Raw genomic sequence first — 15,332 nt, 5'->3', positions numbered from 1 at the left:
CAGTGAGTCCAAAGACTTCACTGTCACCACTGGGAATGCAGTGCAGTGAGTCCAGGGAGTGCACTTGCACCACTGGGGATGCAGTGCAGTGACTCCAGTGAGTGCACTGACACCACTGGGGATGCACTTCAGTCAGTCCAGTGAGTGTACTGGCACCACTGGGGATGCACTGCAGTGAGTCAAGAGAGTGCACTGGCAGGACTGGGGATGCAGTGCAGTGAGTCCAGAGAGTGCACTGGCACCACTGGGGATGCCCTGCAGTGAGTCCTGAGAGCGCACTGGCACCACTGGGGATGCAGTGCAGTGAGTCCAGAGAGCGCACTGGCACCAGTGGGAATGCGGTGCAGTGAGTCCAGAGAGTGCAATGGCACCACTGGGGATGCACTGCAGTGAGTCCAGAGAGTGCACTAGCACCACTGGGGATGCAGAGCAGTGAGTCCAGAGAGTGCACTGGCACCACTGAGAATGCATTTCAGTGAGTCCAGAGAGTGCCGTTCCAGCCTCGGCATCCGCTCCAGCCGAGTCAACCCCGCGGTAGCCCCTCCAGCCGCGGCAGACGCTCCAGCCGCGGCAGCCGCTCCAGCCGCTCCAGCCGCGGCAGCCGCTCCAGCCCCTCCAGCCGCGCCAGCCTCTCCATCCGCGGCAGCCGCTCCAGCCGCGGCAGCCGCTCCAGCCGCTCCAGCCGCGGCAGCCGCTCCAGCCGCTACCGAGTGGAGCGGCTGCCACGGCTGGAGGGCTACCGCGGCTGGAGCGGCTGCCGCGGCTGGAGCAGTGCAGTGAGTCCAGGGAGTGCAAAGGCACCAGTGGGGATGGAGTGCAGTGAGTCCAAAGACTTCAATGTCACCACTGGGAATGCACTTCAGTCAGTCCAGTGAGTGTACTGGCACCACTGGGGATGCACAGCAGTGAGTCCAGAGAGTGCATTGGCACCACTGGGGATGCAGTGCAGTGAGTCCAGAGAGTGCACTGGCACCATTGGAGATGCAGTGCAGTGAGTCCAGAGAGTGCACTGGCACCACTGGGGATGCAGTGCAGTGAGTCCAGAGAGTGCACTGGCACCAGTGGGGATGCAGTGCAGAGTGTCCAGAGAGTGCACTGGCACCACTGGGATGCACTGCAGTGAGTCCAGAGAGTGCTCTGGCACCACTGGAGATGCACTTCAGTGAGTGCAGAGACTGCACTGGCACCACTGGGGATGCAGTGCAGTGAGTCCAGTGAGTGTACTGGCACCACTGGGGATGCACTGCAGTGAGTCCAGAGAGTGCATTGGCACCACTTGGGATGCACTGCAGTGAGTCCAGAGAGTGCACTGGCACCACTGGGGATGCAGTGCAGTGAGTCCAGAGAGTGCACTGGCTCCACTGAGAATGCACTTCAGTGAGTCCAGAGAGTGCACTGGCACCACTGTGGATGCAGTGCCGTGAGTCCAGCGAATGCACTGGCACCACTGGGGATACGGTGCCGGGAGTCCAGAGAGTGCACTGACACCACTGGGGTTGCAGTGCAGTGAGTCCACAGAGTGCACTGACACCAGTGGGAATGCGGTGCAGTGAGTCCAGAGAGTGCACTGGCACCACTGGGGATGCAGTGCAGTGAGTCCAGAGTGCACTAGCACCACTGGGGATGCAGAGCAGTGAGTCCAGAGAGTGCACTGGCACCACTGAGAATGCATTTCAGTGAGTCCAGAGAGTGCCGTTCCAGCCTCGGTATCCGCTCCAGCCGAGTCAACCCCGCGGTAGGCCCTCCAGCCGCGGCAGACGCTCCAGCCGCGGCAGCCGCTCCAGCCGCTCCAGCCGCGGCAGCCGCTCCAGCCCCTCCAGCCTCGCCAGCCTCTCCATCCGCGGCAGCCGCTCCAGCCGCGGCAGCCGCTCCAGCCGCTCCAACCGCGGCAGCCGCTCCAGCCGCTACCGAGTGGAGCGGCTGCCACGGCTGGAGGGCTACCGCGGCTGGAGCGGCTGCCGCGGCTGGAGCAGTGCAGTGAGTCCAGGGAGTGCAAAGGCACCAGTGGGGATGGAGTGCAGTGAGTCCAAAGACTTCACTGTCACCACTGGGAATGCAGTGCAGTGAGTCCAGGGAGTGCACTTGCACCACTGGGGATGCAGTGCAGTGACTCCAGTGAGTGCACTGACACCACTGGGGATGCACTTCAGTCAGTCCAGTGAGTGTACTGGCACCACTGGGGATGCACTGCAGTGAGTCAAGAGAGTGCACTGGCAGGACTGGGGATGCAGTGCAGTGAGTCCAGAGAGTGCACTGGCACCACTGGGGATGCCCTGCAGTGAGTCCTGAGAGCGCACTGGCACCACTGGGGATGCAGTGCAGTGAGTCCAGAGAGCGCACTGGCACCAGTGGGAATGCGGTGCAGTGAGTCCAGAGAGTGCAATGGCACCACTGGGGATGCACTGCAGTGAGTCCAGAGAGTGCACTAGCACCACTGGGGATGCAGAGCAGTGAGTCCAGAGAGTGCACTGGCACCACTGAGAATGCATTTCAGTGAGTCCAGAGAGTGCCGTTCCAGCCTCGGCATCCGCTCCAGCCGAGTCAACCCCGCGGTAGCCCCTCCAGCCGCGGCAGACGCTCCAGCCGCGGCAGCCGCTCCAGCCGCTCCAGCCGCGGCAGCCGCTCCAGCCCCTCCAGCCGCGCCAGCCTCTCCAGCCGCGGCAGCCGCTCCAGCCGCGGTAGCCCTCCAGCCGTGGCAGCCGCTCCACTCGGTAGCGGCTGGAGCGGCTGCCGCGGCTGGAGCGGCTGGAGCGGCTGCCGCGACTGGAGCGGCTGCCGCGGTTGGAGCGGCTGCCGCGGCTGGAGCGGCTGGAGCGGATGCCGCGGCTGGAGCGGCTGGAGCGGCTGCCGCGGCTGGAGCGGCTGGCGCGGCTGGAGGAGCTACCGCGGCTGGAGCGGTTAACGCGGCTGGAGCGGATGCCGAGGCTGGAGCGGATGCCGCGGCTGGTGCGCCTGGAGAGGCTGCCGCGGCTGGAGCAGTGCAGTGAGTCCAGAGAGTGCACTGGCACCATTGGGGATGCAGTGCAGTGAGTCCAGAGAGTGCACTGGCAGGACTGGGGATGCAGTGCAGTGAGTCCAGAGAGTGCACTGGCACCACTGAGGATGCAATGCAGTGAGTCCAGAGAGTGCACTGGCACCACTGGGCATGCAGTGCTGTGAGTCCAGAGAGTGCACTGGCACCACTGGGGATGCACTTCAGTCAGTCCAGTGAGTGTACTGGCACCACTGGGGATGCACTGCAGTGAGTCAAGAGAGTGCACTGGCAGGACTGGGGATGCAGTGCAGTGAGTCCAGAGAGTGCACTGGCACCACTGGGGATGCCCTGCAGTGAGTCCTGAGAGCGCACTGGCACCACTGGGGATGCAGTGCAGTGAGTCCAGAGAGAGCACTGGCACCAGTGGGAATGCGGTGCAGTGAGTCCAGAGAGTGCAATGGCACCACTGGGGATGCACTGCAGTGAGTCCAGAGAGTGCACTAGCACCACTGGGGATGCAGAGCAGTGAGTCCAGAGAGTGCACTGGCACCACTGAGAATGCATTTCAGTGAGTCCAGAGAGTGCCGTTCCAGCCTCGGCATCCGCTCCAGCCGAGTCAACCCCGCGGTAGCCCCTCCAGCCGCGGCAGACGCTCCAGCCGCGGCAGCCGCTCCAGCCGCTCCAGCCGCGGCAGCCGCTCCAGCCCCTCCAGCCGCGCCAGCCTCTCCATCCGCGGCAGCCGCTCCAGCCGCGGCAGCCGCTCCAGCCGCGGCAGCCGCTCACGCCGCTACCGAGTGGAGCGGCTGCCACGGCTGGAGGGCTACCGCGGCTGGAGCGGCTGCCGCGGCTGGAGCAGTGCAGTGAGTCCAGGGAGTGCAAAGGCACCAGTGGGGATGGAGTGCAGTGAGTCCAAAGACTTCAATGTCACCACTGGGAATGCACTTCAGTCAGTCCAGTGAGTGTACTGGCACCACTGGGGATGCACAGCAGTGAGTCCAGAGAGTGCATTGGCACCACTGGGGATGCAGTGCAGTGAGTCCAGAGAGTGCACTGGCACCATTGGAGATGCAGTGCAGTGAGTCCAGAGAGTGCACTGGCACCACTGGGGATGCAGTGCAGTGAGTCCAGAGAGTGCACTGGCACCAGTGGGGATGCAGTGCAGAGTGTCCAGAGAGTGCACTGGCACCACAGGTGATGCACTGCAGTGAGTCCAGAGAGTGCTCTGGCACCACTGGAGATGCACTTCAGTGAGTGCAGAGACTGCACTGGCACCACTGGGGATGCAGTGCAGTGAGTCCAGTGAGTGTACTGGCACCACTGGGGATGCACTGCAGTGAGTCCAGAGAGTGCATTGGCACCACTTGGGATGCACTGCAGTGAGTCCAGAGAGTGCACTGGCACCACTGGGGATGCAGTGCAGTGAGTCCAGAGAGTGCACTGGCTCCACTGAGAATGCACTTCAGTGAGTCCAGAGAGTGCACTGGCACCACTGTGGATGCAGTGCCGTGAGTCCAGCGAATGCACTGGCACCACTGGGGATACGGTGCCGGGAGTCCAGAGAGTGCACTGACACCACTGGGGATGCAGTGCAGTGAGTCCACAGAGTGCACTGACACCAGTGGGAATGCGGTGCAGTGAGTCCAGAGAGTGCACTGGCACCACTGGGGATGCACTGCAGTGAGTCCAGAGTGCACTAGCACCACTGGGGATGCAGAGCAGTGAGTCCAGAGAGTGCACTGGCACCACTGAGAATGCATTTCAGTGAGTCCAGAGAGTGCCGTTCCAGCCTCGGTATCCGCTCCAGCCGAGTCAACCCCGCGGTAGGCCCTCCAGCCGCGGCAGACGCTCCAGCCGCGGCAGCCGCTCCAGCCGCTCCAGCCGCGGCAGCCGCTCCAGCCCCTCCAGCCTCGCCAGCCTCTCCATCCGCGGCAGCCGCTCCAGCCGCGGCAGCCGCTCCAGCCGCTCCAACCGCGGCAGCCGCTCCAGCCGCTACCGAGTGGAGCGGCTGCCACGGCTGGAGGGCTACCGCGGCTGGAGCGGCTGCCGCGGCTGGAGCAGTGCAGTGAGTCCAGGGAGTGCAAAGGCACCAGTGGGGATGGAGTGCAGTGAGTCCAAAGACTTCACTGTCACCACTGGGAATGCAGTGCAGTGAGTCCAGGGAGTGCACTTGCACCACTGGGGATGCAGTGCAGTGACTCCAGTGAGTGCACTGACACCACTGGGGATGCACTTCAGTCAGTCCAGTGAGTGTACTGGCACCACTGGGGATGCACTGCAGTGAGTCAAGAGAGTGCACTGGCAGGACTGGGGATGCAGTGCAGTGAGTCCAGAGAGTGCACTGGCACCACTGGGGATGCCCTGCAGTGAGTCCTGAGAGCGCACTGGCACCACTGGGGATGCAGTGCAGTGAGTCCAGAGAGCGCACTGGCACCAGTGGGAATGCGGTGCAGTGAGTCCAGAGAGTGCAATGGCACCACTGGGGATGCACTGCAGTGAGTCCAGAGAGTGCACTAGCACCACTGGGGATGCAGAGCAGTGAGTCCAGAGAGTGCACTGGCACCACTGAGAATGCATTTCAGTGAGTCCAGAGAGTGCCGTTCCAGCCTCGGCATCCGCTCCAGCCGAGTCAACCCCGCGGTAGCCCCTCCAGCCGCGGCAGACGCTCCAGCCGCGGCAGCCGCTCCAGCCGCTCCAGCCGCGGCAGCCGCTCCAGCCCCTCCAGCCGCGCCAGCCTCTCCATCCGCGGCAGCCGATCCAGCCGCGGCAGCCGCTCCAGCCGCTCCAGCCGCGGCAGCCGCTCCAGCCGCTACCGAGTGGAGCGGCTGCCACGGCTGGAGGGCTACCGCGGCTGGAGCGGCTGCCGCGGCTGGAGCAGTGCAGTGAGTCCAGGGAGTGCAAAGGCACCAGTGGGGATGGAGTGCAGTGAGTCCAAAGACTTCAATGTCACCACTGGGAATGCACTTCAGTCAGTCCAGTGAGTGTACTGGCACCACTGGGGATGCACAGCAGTGAGTCCAGAGAGTGCATTGGCACCACTGGGGATGCAGTGCAGTGAGTCCAGAGAGTGCACTGGCACCATTGGAGATGCAGTGCAGTGAGTCCAGAGAGTGCACTGGCACCACTGGGGATGCAGTGCAGTGAGTCCAGAGAGTGCACTGGCTCCACTGAGAATGCACTTCAGTGAGTCCAGAGAGTGCACTGGCACCACTGTGGATGCAGTGCCGTGAGTCCAGCGAATGCACTGGCACCACTGGGGATACGGTGCCGGGAGTCCAGAGAGTGCACTGACACCACTGGGGATGCAGTGCAGTGAGTCCACAGAGTGCACTGACACCAGTGGGAATGCGGTGCAGTGAGTCCAGAGAGTGCACTGGCACCACTGGGGATGCACTGCAGTGAGTCCAGAGTGCACTAGCACCACTGGGGATGCAGAGCAGTGAGTCCAGAGAGTGCACTGGCACCACTGAGAATGCATTTCAGTGAGTCCAGAGAGTGCCGTTCCAGCCTCGGTATCCGCTCCAGCCGAGTCAACCCCGCGGTAGGCCCTCCAGCCGCGGCAGACGCTCCAGCCGCGGCAGCCGCTCCAGCCGCTCCAGCCGCGGCAGCCGCTCCAGCCCCTCCAGCCTCGCCAGCCTCTCCATCCGCGGCAGCCGCTCCAGCCGCGGCAGCCGCTCCAGCCGCTCCAACCGCGGCAGCCGCTCCAGCCGCTACCGAGTGGAGCGGCTGCCACGGCTGGAGGGCTACCGCGGCTGGAGCGGCTGCCGCGGCTGGAGCAGTGCAGTGAGTCCAGGGAGTGCAAAGGCACCAGTGGGGATGGAGTGCAGTGAGTCCAAAGACTTCACTGTCACCACTGGGAATGCAGTGCAGTGAGTCCAGGGAGTGCACTTGCACCACTGGGGATGCAGTGCAGTGACTCCAGTGAGTGCACTGACACCACTGGGGATGCACTTCAGTCAGTCCAGTGAGTGTACTGGCACCACTGGGGATGCACTGCAGTGAGTCAAGAGAGTGCACTGGCAGGACTGGGGATGCAGTGCAGTGAGTCCAGAGAGTGCACTGGCACCACTGGGGATGCCCTGCAGTGAGTCCTGAGAGCGCACTGGCACCACTGGGGATGCAGTGCAGTGAGTCCAGAGAGCGCACTGGCACCAGTGGGAATGCGGTGCAGTGAGTCCAGAGAGTGCAATGGCACCACTGGGGATGCACTGCAGTGAGTCCAGAGAGTGCACTAGCACCACTGGGGATGCAGAGCAGTGAGTCCAGAGAGTGCACTGGCACCACTGAGAATGCATTTCAGTGAGTCCAGAGAGTGCCGTTCCAGCCTCGGCATCCGCTCCAGCCGAGTCAACCCCGCGGTAGCCCCTCCAGCCGCGGCAGACGCTCCAGCCGCGGCAGCCGCTCCAGCCGCTCCAGCCGCGGCAGCCGCTCCAGCCCCTCCAGCCGCGCCAGCCTCTCCATCCGCGGCAGCCGCTCCAGCCGCGGCAGCCGCTCCAGCCGCTCCAGCCGCGGCAGCCGCTCCAGCCGCTACCGAGTGGAGCGGCTGCCACGGCTGGAGGGCTACCGCGGCTGGAGCGGCTGCCGCGGCTGGAGCAGTGCAGTGAGTCCAGGGAGTGCAAAGGCACCAGTGGGGATGGAGTGCAGTGAGTCCAAAGACTTCAATGTCACCACTGGGAATGCACTTCAGTCAGTCCAGTGAGTGTACTGGCACCACTGGGGATGCACAGCAGTGAGTCCAGAGAGTGCATTGGCACCACTGGGGATGCAGTGCAGTGAGTCCAGAGAGTGCACTGGCACCATTGGAGATGCAGTGCAGTGAGTCCAGAGAGTGCACTGGCACCACTGGGGATGCAGTGCAGTGAGTCCAGAGAGTGCACTGGCACCACTGGGATGCACTGCAGTGAGTCCAGAGAGTGCTCTGGCACCACTGGAGATGCACTTCAGTGAGTGCAGAGACTGCACTGGCACCACTGGGGATGCAGTGCAGTGAGTCCAGTGAGTGTACTGGCACCACTGGGGATGCACTGCAGTGAGTCCAGAGAGTGCATTGGCACCACTTGGGATGCACTGCAGTGAGTCCAGAGAGTGCACTGGCACCACTGGGGATGCAGTGCAGTGAGTCCAGAGAGTGCACTGGCTCCACTGAGAATGCACTTCAGTGAGTCCAGAGAGTGCACTGGCACCACTGTGGATGCAGTGCCGTGAGTCCAGCGAATGCACTGGCACCACTGGGGATACGGTGCCGGGAGTCCAGAGAGTGCACTGACACCACTGGGGATGCAGTGCAGTGAGTCCACAGAGTGCACTGACACCAGTGGGAATGCGGTGCAGTGAGTCCAGAGAGTGCACTGGCACCACTGGGGATGCACTGCAGTGAGTCCAGAGTGCACTAGCACCACTGGGGATGCAGAGCAGTGAGTCCAGAGAGTGCACTGGCACCACTGAGAATGCATTTCAGTGAGTCCAGAGAGTGCCGTTCCAGCCTCGGTATCCGCTCCAGCCGAGTCAACCCCGCGGTAGGCCCTCCAGCCGCGGCAGACGCTCCAGCCGCGGCAGCCGCTCCAGCCGCTCCAGCCGCGGCAGCCGCTCCAGCCCCTCCAGCCTCGCCAGCCTCTCCATCCGCGGCAGCCGCTCCAGCCGCGGCAGCCGCTCCAGCCGCTCCAACCGCGGCAGCCGCTCCAGCCGCTACCGAGTGGAGCGGCTGCCACGGCTGGAGGGCTACCGCGGCTGGAGCGGCTGCCGCGGCTGGAGCAGTGCAGTGAGTCCAGGGAGTGCAAAGGCACCAGTGGGGATGGAGTGCAGTGAGTCCAAAGACTTCACTGTCACCACTGGGAATGCAGTGCAGTGAGTCCAGGGAGTGCACTTGCACCACTGGGGATGCAGTGCAGTGACTCCAGTGAGTGCACTGACACCACTGGGGATGCACTTCAGTCAGTCCAGTGAGTGTACTGGCACCACTGGGGATGCACTGCAGTGAGTCAAGAGAGTGCACTGGCAGGACTGGGGATGCAGTGCAGTGAGTCCAGAGAGTGCACTGGCACCACTGGGGATGCAGTGCAGTGAGTCCAGAGAGTGCACTGGCACCACTGAGAATGCATTTCAGTGAGTCCAGAGAGTGCCGTTCCAGCCTCGGCATCCGCTCCAGCCGAGTCAACCCCGCGGTAGCCCCTCCAGCCGCGGCAGACGCTCCAGCCGCGGCAGCCGCTCCAGCCGCTCCAGCCGCGGCAGCCGCTCCAGCCCCTCCAGCCGCGCCAGCCTCTCCAGCCGCGGCAGCCGCTCCAGCCGCGGTAGCCCTCCAGCCGTGGCAGCCGCTCCACTCGGTAGCGGCTGGAGCGGCTGCCGCGGCTGGAGCGGCTGGAGCGGCTGCCGCGACTGGAGCGGCTGCCGCGGTTGGAGCGGCTGCCGCGGCTGGAGCGGCTGGAGCGGATGCCGCGGCTGGAGCGGCTGGAGCGGCTGCCGCGGCTGGAGCGGCTGGCGCGGCTGGAGGAGCTACCGCGGCTGGAGCGGTTAACGCGGCTGGAGCGGATGCCGAGGCTGGAGCGGATGCCGCGGCTGGTGCGCCTGGAGAGGCTGCCGCGGCTGGAGCAGTGCAGTGAGTCCAGAGAGTGCACTGGCACCATTGGGGATGCAGTGCAGTGAGTCCAGAGAGTGCACTGGCAGGACTGGGGATGCAGTGCAGTGAGTCCAGAGAGTGCACTGGCACCACTGAGGATGCAATGCAGTGAGTCCAGAGAGTGCACTGGCACCACTGGGCATGCAGTGCTGTGAGTCCAGAGAGTGCACTGGCACCACTGGGGATGCACTTCAGTCAGTCCAGTGAGTGTACTGGCACCACTGGGGATGCACTGCAGTGAGTCAAGAGAGTGCACTGGCAGGACTGGGGATGCAGTGCAGTGAGTCCAGAGAGTGCACTGGCACCACTGGGGATGCCCTGCAGTGAGTCCTGAGAGCGCACTGGCACCACTGGGGATGCAGTGCAGTGAGTCCAGAGAGCGCACTGGCACCAGTGGGAATGCGGTGCAGTGAGTCCAGAGAGTGCAATGGCACCACTGGGGATGCACTGCAGTGAGTCCAGAGAGTGCACTAGCACCACTGGGGATGCAGAGCAGTGAGTCCAGAGAGTGCACTGGCACCACTGAGAATGCATTTCAGTGAGTCCAGAGAGTGCCGTTCCAGCCTCGGCATCCGCTCCAGCCGAGTCAACCCCGCGGTAGCCCCTCCAGCCGCGGCAGACGCTCCAGCCGCGGCAGCCGCTCCAGCCGCTCCAGCCGCGGCAGCCGCTCCAGCCCCTCCAGCCGCGCCAGCCTCTCCATCCGCGGCAGCCGCTCCAGCCGCGGCAGCCGCTCCAGCCGCGGCAGCCGCTCCAGCCGCTACCGAGTGGAGCGGCTTCCACGGCTGGAGGGCTACCGCGGCTGGAGCGGCTGGAGCAGTGCAGTGAGTCCAGGGAGTGCAAAGGCACCAGTGGGGATGGAGTGCAGTGAGTCCAAAGACTTCAATGTCACCACTGGGAATGCACTTCAGTCAGTCCAGTGAGTGTACTGGCACCACTGGGGATGCACAGCAGTGAGTCCAGAGAGTGCATTGGCACCACTGGGGATGCAGTGCAGTGAGTCCAGAGAGTGCACTGGCACCATTGGAGATGCAGTGCAGTGAGTCCAGAGAGTGCACTGGCACCACTGGGGATGCAGTGCAGTGAGTCCAGAGAGTGCACTGGCACCAGTGGGGATGCAGTGCAGAGTGTCCAGAGAGTGCACTGGCACCACAGGTGATGCACTGCAGTGAGTCCAGAGAGTGCTCTGGCACCACTGGAGATGCACTTCAGTGAGTGCAGAGACTGCACTGGCACCACTGGGGATGCAGTGCAGTGAGTCCAGTGAGTGTACTGGCACCACTGGGGATGCACTGCAGTGAGTCCAGAGAGTGCATTGGCACCACTTGGGATGCACTGCAGTGAGTCCAGAGAGTGCACTGGCACCACTGGGGATGCAGTGCAGTGAGTCCAGAGAGTGCACTGGCTCCACTGAGAATGCACTTCAGTGAGTCCAGAGAGTGCACTGGCACCACTGTGGATGCAGTGCCGTGAGTCCAGCGAATGCACTGGCACCACTGGGGATACGGTGCCGGGAGTCCAGAGAGTGCACTGACACCACTGGGGATGCAGTGCAGTGAGTCCACAGAGTGCACTGACACCAGTGGGAATGCGGTGCAGTGAGTCCAGAGAGTGCACTGGCACCACTGGGGATGCACTGCAGTGAGTCCAGAGTGCACTAGCACCACTGGGGATGCAGAGCAGTGAGTCCAGAGAGTGCACTGGCACCACTGAGAATGCATTTCAGTGAGTCCAGAGAGTGCCGTTCCAGCCTCGGCATCCGCTCCAGCCGAGTCAACCCCGCGGTAGGCCCTCCAGCCGCGGCAGACGCTCCAGCCGCGGCAGCCGCTCCAGCCGCTCCAGCCGCGGCAGCCGCTCCAGCCCCTCCAGCCTCGCCAGCCTCTCCATCCGCGGCAGCCGCTCCAGCCGCGGCAGCCGCTCCAGCCGCTCCAACCGCGGCAGCCGCTCCAGCCGCTACCGAGTGGAGCGGCTGCCACGGCTGGAGGGCTACCGCGGCTGGAGCGGCTGCCGCGGCTGGAGCAGTGCAGTGAGTCCAGGGAGTGCACTTGCACCACTGGGGATGCAGTGCAGTGACTCCAGTGAGTGCACTGACACCACTGGGGATGCACTTCAGTCAGTCCAGTGAGTGTACTGGCACCACTGGGGATGCACTGCAGTGAGTCAAGAGAGTGCACTGGCAGGACTGGGGATGCAGTGCAGTGAGTCCAGAGAGTGCACTGGCACCACTGGGGATGCCCTGCAGTGAGTCCTGAGAGTGCACTGGCACCACTGAGAATGCATTTCAGTGAGTCCAGAGAGTGCCGTTCCAGCCTCGGCATCCGCTCCAGCCGAGTCAACCCCGCGGTAGCCCCTCCAGCCGCGGCAGACGCTCCAGCCGCGGCAGCCGCTCCAGCCGCTCCAGCCGCGGCAGCCGCTCCAGCCCCTCCAGCCGCGCCAGCCTCTCCAGCCGCGGCAGCCGCTCCAGCCGCGGTAGCCCTCCAGCCGTGGCAGCCGCTCCACTCGGTAGCGGCTGGAGCGGCTGCCGCGGCTGGAGCGGCTGGAGCGGCTGCCGCGACTGGAGCGGCTGCCGCGGTTGGAGCGGCTGCCGCGGCTGGAGCGGCTGGAGCGGATGCCGCGGCTGGAGCGGCTGGAGCGGCTGCCGCGGCTGGAGCGGCTGGCGCGGCTGGAGGAGCTACCGCGGCTGGAGCGGTTAACGCGGCTGGAGCGGATGCCGAGGCTGGAGCGGATGCCGCGGCTGGTGCGCCTGGAGAGGCTGCCGCGGCTGGAGCAGTGCAGTGAGTCCAGAGAGTGCACTGGCACCATTGGGGATGCAGTGCAGTGAGTCCAGAGAGTGCACTGGCAGGACTGGGGATGCAGTGCAGTGAGTCCAGAGAGTGCACTGGCACCACTGAGGATGCAATGCAGTGAGTCCAGAGAGTGCACTGGCACCACTGGGCATGCAGTGCTGTGAGTCCAGAGAGTGCACTGGCACCACTGGGGATGCACTTCAGTCAGTCCAGTGAGTGTACTGGCACCACTGGGGATGCACTGCAGTGAGTCAAGAGAGTGCACTGGCAGGACTGGGGATGCAGTGCAGTGAGTCCAGAGAGTGCACTGGCACCACTGGGGATGCCCTGCAGTGAGTCCTGAGAGCGCACTGGCACCACTGGGGATGCAGTGCAGTGAGTCCAGAGAGCGCACTGGCACCAGTGGGAATGCGGTGCAGTGAGTCCAGAGAGTGCAATGGCACCACTGGGGATGCACTGCAGTGAGTCCAGAGAGTGCACTAGCACCACTGGGGATGCAGAGCAGTGAGTCCAGAGAGTGCACTGGCACCACTGAGAATGCATTTCAGTGAGTCCAGAGAGTGCCGTTCCAGCCTCGGCATCCGCTCCAGCCGAGTCAACCCCGCGGTAGCCCCTCCAGCCGCGGCAGACGCTCCAGCCGCGGCAGCCGCTCCAGCCGCTCCAGCCGCGGCAGCCGCTCCAGCCCCTCCAGCCGCGCCAGCCTCTCCATCCGCGGCAGCCGCTCCAGCCGCGGCAGCCGCTCCAGCCGCGGCAGCCGCTCCAGCCGCTACCGAGTGGAGCGGCTGCCACGGCTGGAGGGCTACCGCGGCTGGAGCGGCTGCCGCGGCTGGAGCAGTGCAGTGAGTCCAGGGAGTGCAAAGGCACCAGTGGGGATGGAGTGCAGTGAGTCCAAAGACTTCAATGTCACCACTGGGAATGCACTTCAGTCAGTCCAGTGAGTGTACTGGCACCACTGGGGATGCACAGCAGTGAGTCCAGAGAGTGCATTGGCACCACTGGGGATGCAGTGCAGTGAGTCCAGAGAGTGCACTGGCACCATTGGAGATGCAGTGCAGTGAGTCCAGAGAGTGCACTGGCACCACTGGGGATGCAGTGCAGTGAGTCCAGAGAGTGCACTGGCACCAGTGGGGATGCAGTGCAGAGTGTCCAGAGAGTGCACTGGCACCACAGGTGATGCACTGCAGTGAGTCCAGAGAGTGCTCTGGCACCACTGGAGATGCACTTCAGTGAGTGCAGAGACTGCACTGGCACCACTGGGGATGCAGTGCAGTGAGTCCAGTGAGTGTACTGGCACCACTGGGGATGCACTGCAGTGAGTCCAGAGAGTGCATTGGCACCACTTGGGATGCACTGCAGTGAGTCCAGAGAGTGCACTGGCACCACTGGGGATGCAGTGCAGTGAGTCCAGAGAGTGCACTGGCTCCACTGAGAATGCACTTCAGTGAGTCCAGAGAGTGCACTGGCACCACTGTGGATGCAGTGCCGTGAGTCCAGCGAATGCACTGGCACCACTGGGGATACGGTGCCGGGAGTCCAGAGAGTGCACTGACACCACTGGGGATGCAGTGCAGTGAGTCCACAGAGTGCACTGACACCAGTGGGAATGCGGTGCAGTGAGTCCAGAGAGTGCACTGGCACCACTGGGGATGCACTGCAGTGAGTCCAGAGTGCACTAGCACCACTGGGGATGCAGAGCAGTGAGTCCAGAGAGTGCACTGGCACCACTGAGAATGCATTTCAGTGAGTCCAGAGAGTGCCGTTCCAGCCTCGGCATCCGCTCCAGCCGAGTCAACCCCGCGGTAGGCCCTCCAGCCGCGGCAGACGCTCCAGCCGCGGCAGCCGCTCCAGCCGCTCCAGCCGCGGCAGCCGCTCCAGCCCCTCCAGCCTCGCCAGCCTCTCCATCCGCGGCAGCCGCTCCAGCCGCGGCAGCCGCTCCAGCCGCTCCAACCGCGGCAGCCGCTCCAGCCGCTACCGAGTGGAGCGGCTGCCACGGCTGGAGGGCTACCGCGGCTGGAGCGGCTGCCGCGGCTGGAGCAGTGCAGTGAGTCCAGGGAGTGCACTTGCACCACTGGGGATGCAGTGCAGTGACTCCAGTGAGTGCACTGACACCACTGGGGATGCACTTCAGTCAGTCCAGTGAGTGTACTGGCACCACTGGGGATGCACTGCAGTGAGTCAAGAGAGTGCACTGGCAGGACTGGGGATGCAGTGCAGTGAGTCCAGAGAGTGCACTGGCACCACTGGGGATGCCCTGCAGTGAGTCCTGAGAGTGCACTGGCACCACTGAGAATGCATTTCAGTGAGTCCAGAGAGTGCCGTTCCAGCCTCGGCATCCGCTCCAGCCGAGTCAACCCCGCGGTAGCCCCTCCAGCCGCGGCAGACGCTCCAGCCGCGGCAGCCGCTCCAGCCGCTCCAGCCGCGGCAGCCGCTCCAGCCCCTCCAGCCGCGCCAGCCTCTCCAGCCGCGGCAGCCGCTCCAGCCGCGGTAGCCCTCCAGCCGTGGCAGCCGCTCCACTCGGTAGCGGCTGGAGCGGCTGCCGCGGCTGGAGCGGCTGGAGCGGCTGCCGCGACTGGAGCGGCTGCCGCGGTTGGAGCGGCTGCCGCGGCTGGAGCGGCTGGAGCGGATGCCGCGGCTGGAGCGGCTGGAGCGGCTGCCGCGGCTGGAGCGGCTGGCGCGGCTGGAGGAGCTACCGCGGCTGGAGCGGTTAACGCGGCTGGAGCGGATGCCGAGGCTGGAGCGGATGCCGCGGCTGGTGCGCCTGGAGAGGCTGCCGCGGCTGGAGCAGTGCAGTGAGTCCAGAGAGTGCACTGGCACCATTGGGGATGCAGTGCAGTGAGTCCAGAGAGTGCACTGGCAGGACTGGGGATGCAGTGCAGTGAGTCCAGAGAGTGCACTGGCACCACTGAGGATGCAATGCAGTGAGTCCAGAGAGTGCACTGGCACCACTGGGCATGCAGTGCTGTGA

The sequence above is a fragment of the Anser brachyrhynchus genome (genome assembly GCF_964034855.1).
Source record: "Anser brachyrhynchus genome assembly, contig: SCAFFOLD_91, whole genome shotgun sequence".
Classification (NCBI taxonomy): domain Eukaryota; kingdom Metazoa; phylum Chordata; class Aves; order Anseriformes; family Anatidae; genus Anser; species Anser brachyrhynchus.
Note: the sequence above shows the minus strand (reverse complement) of the source record.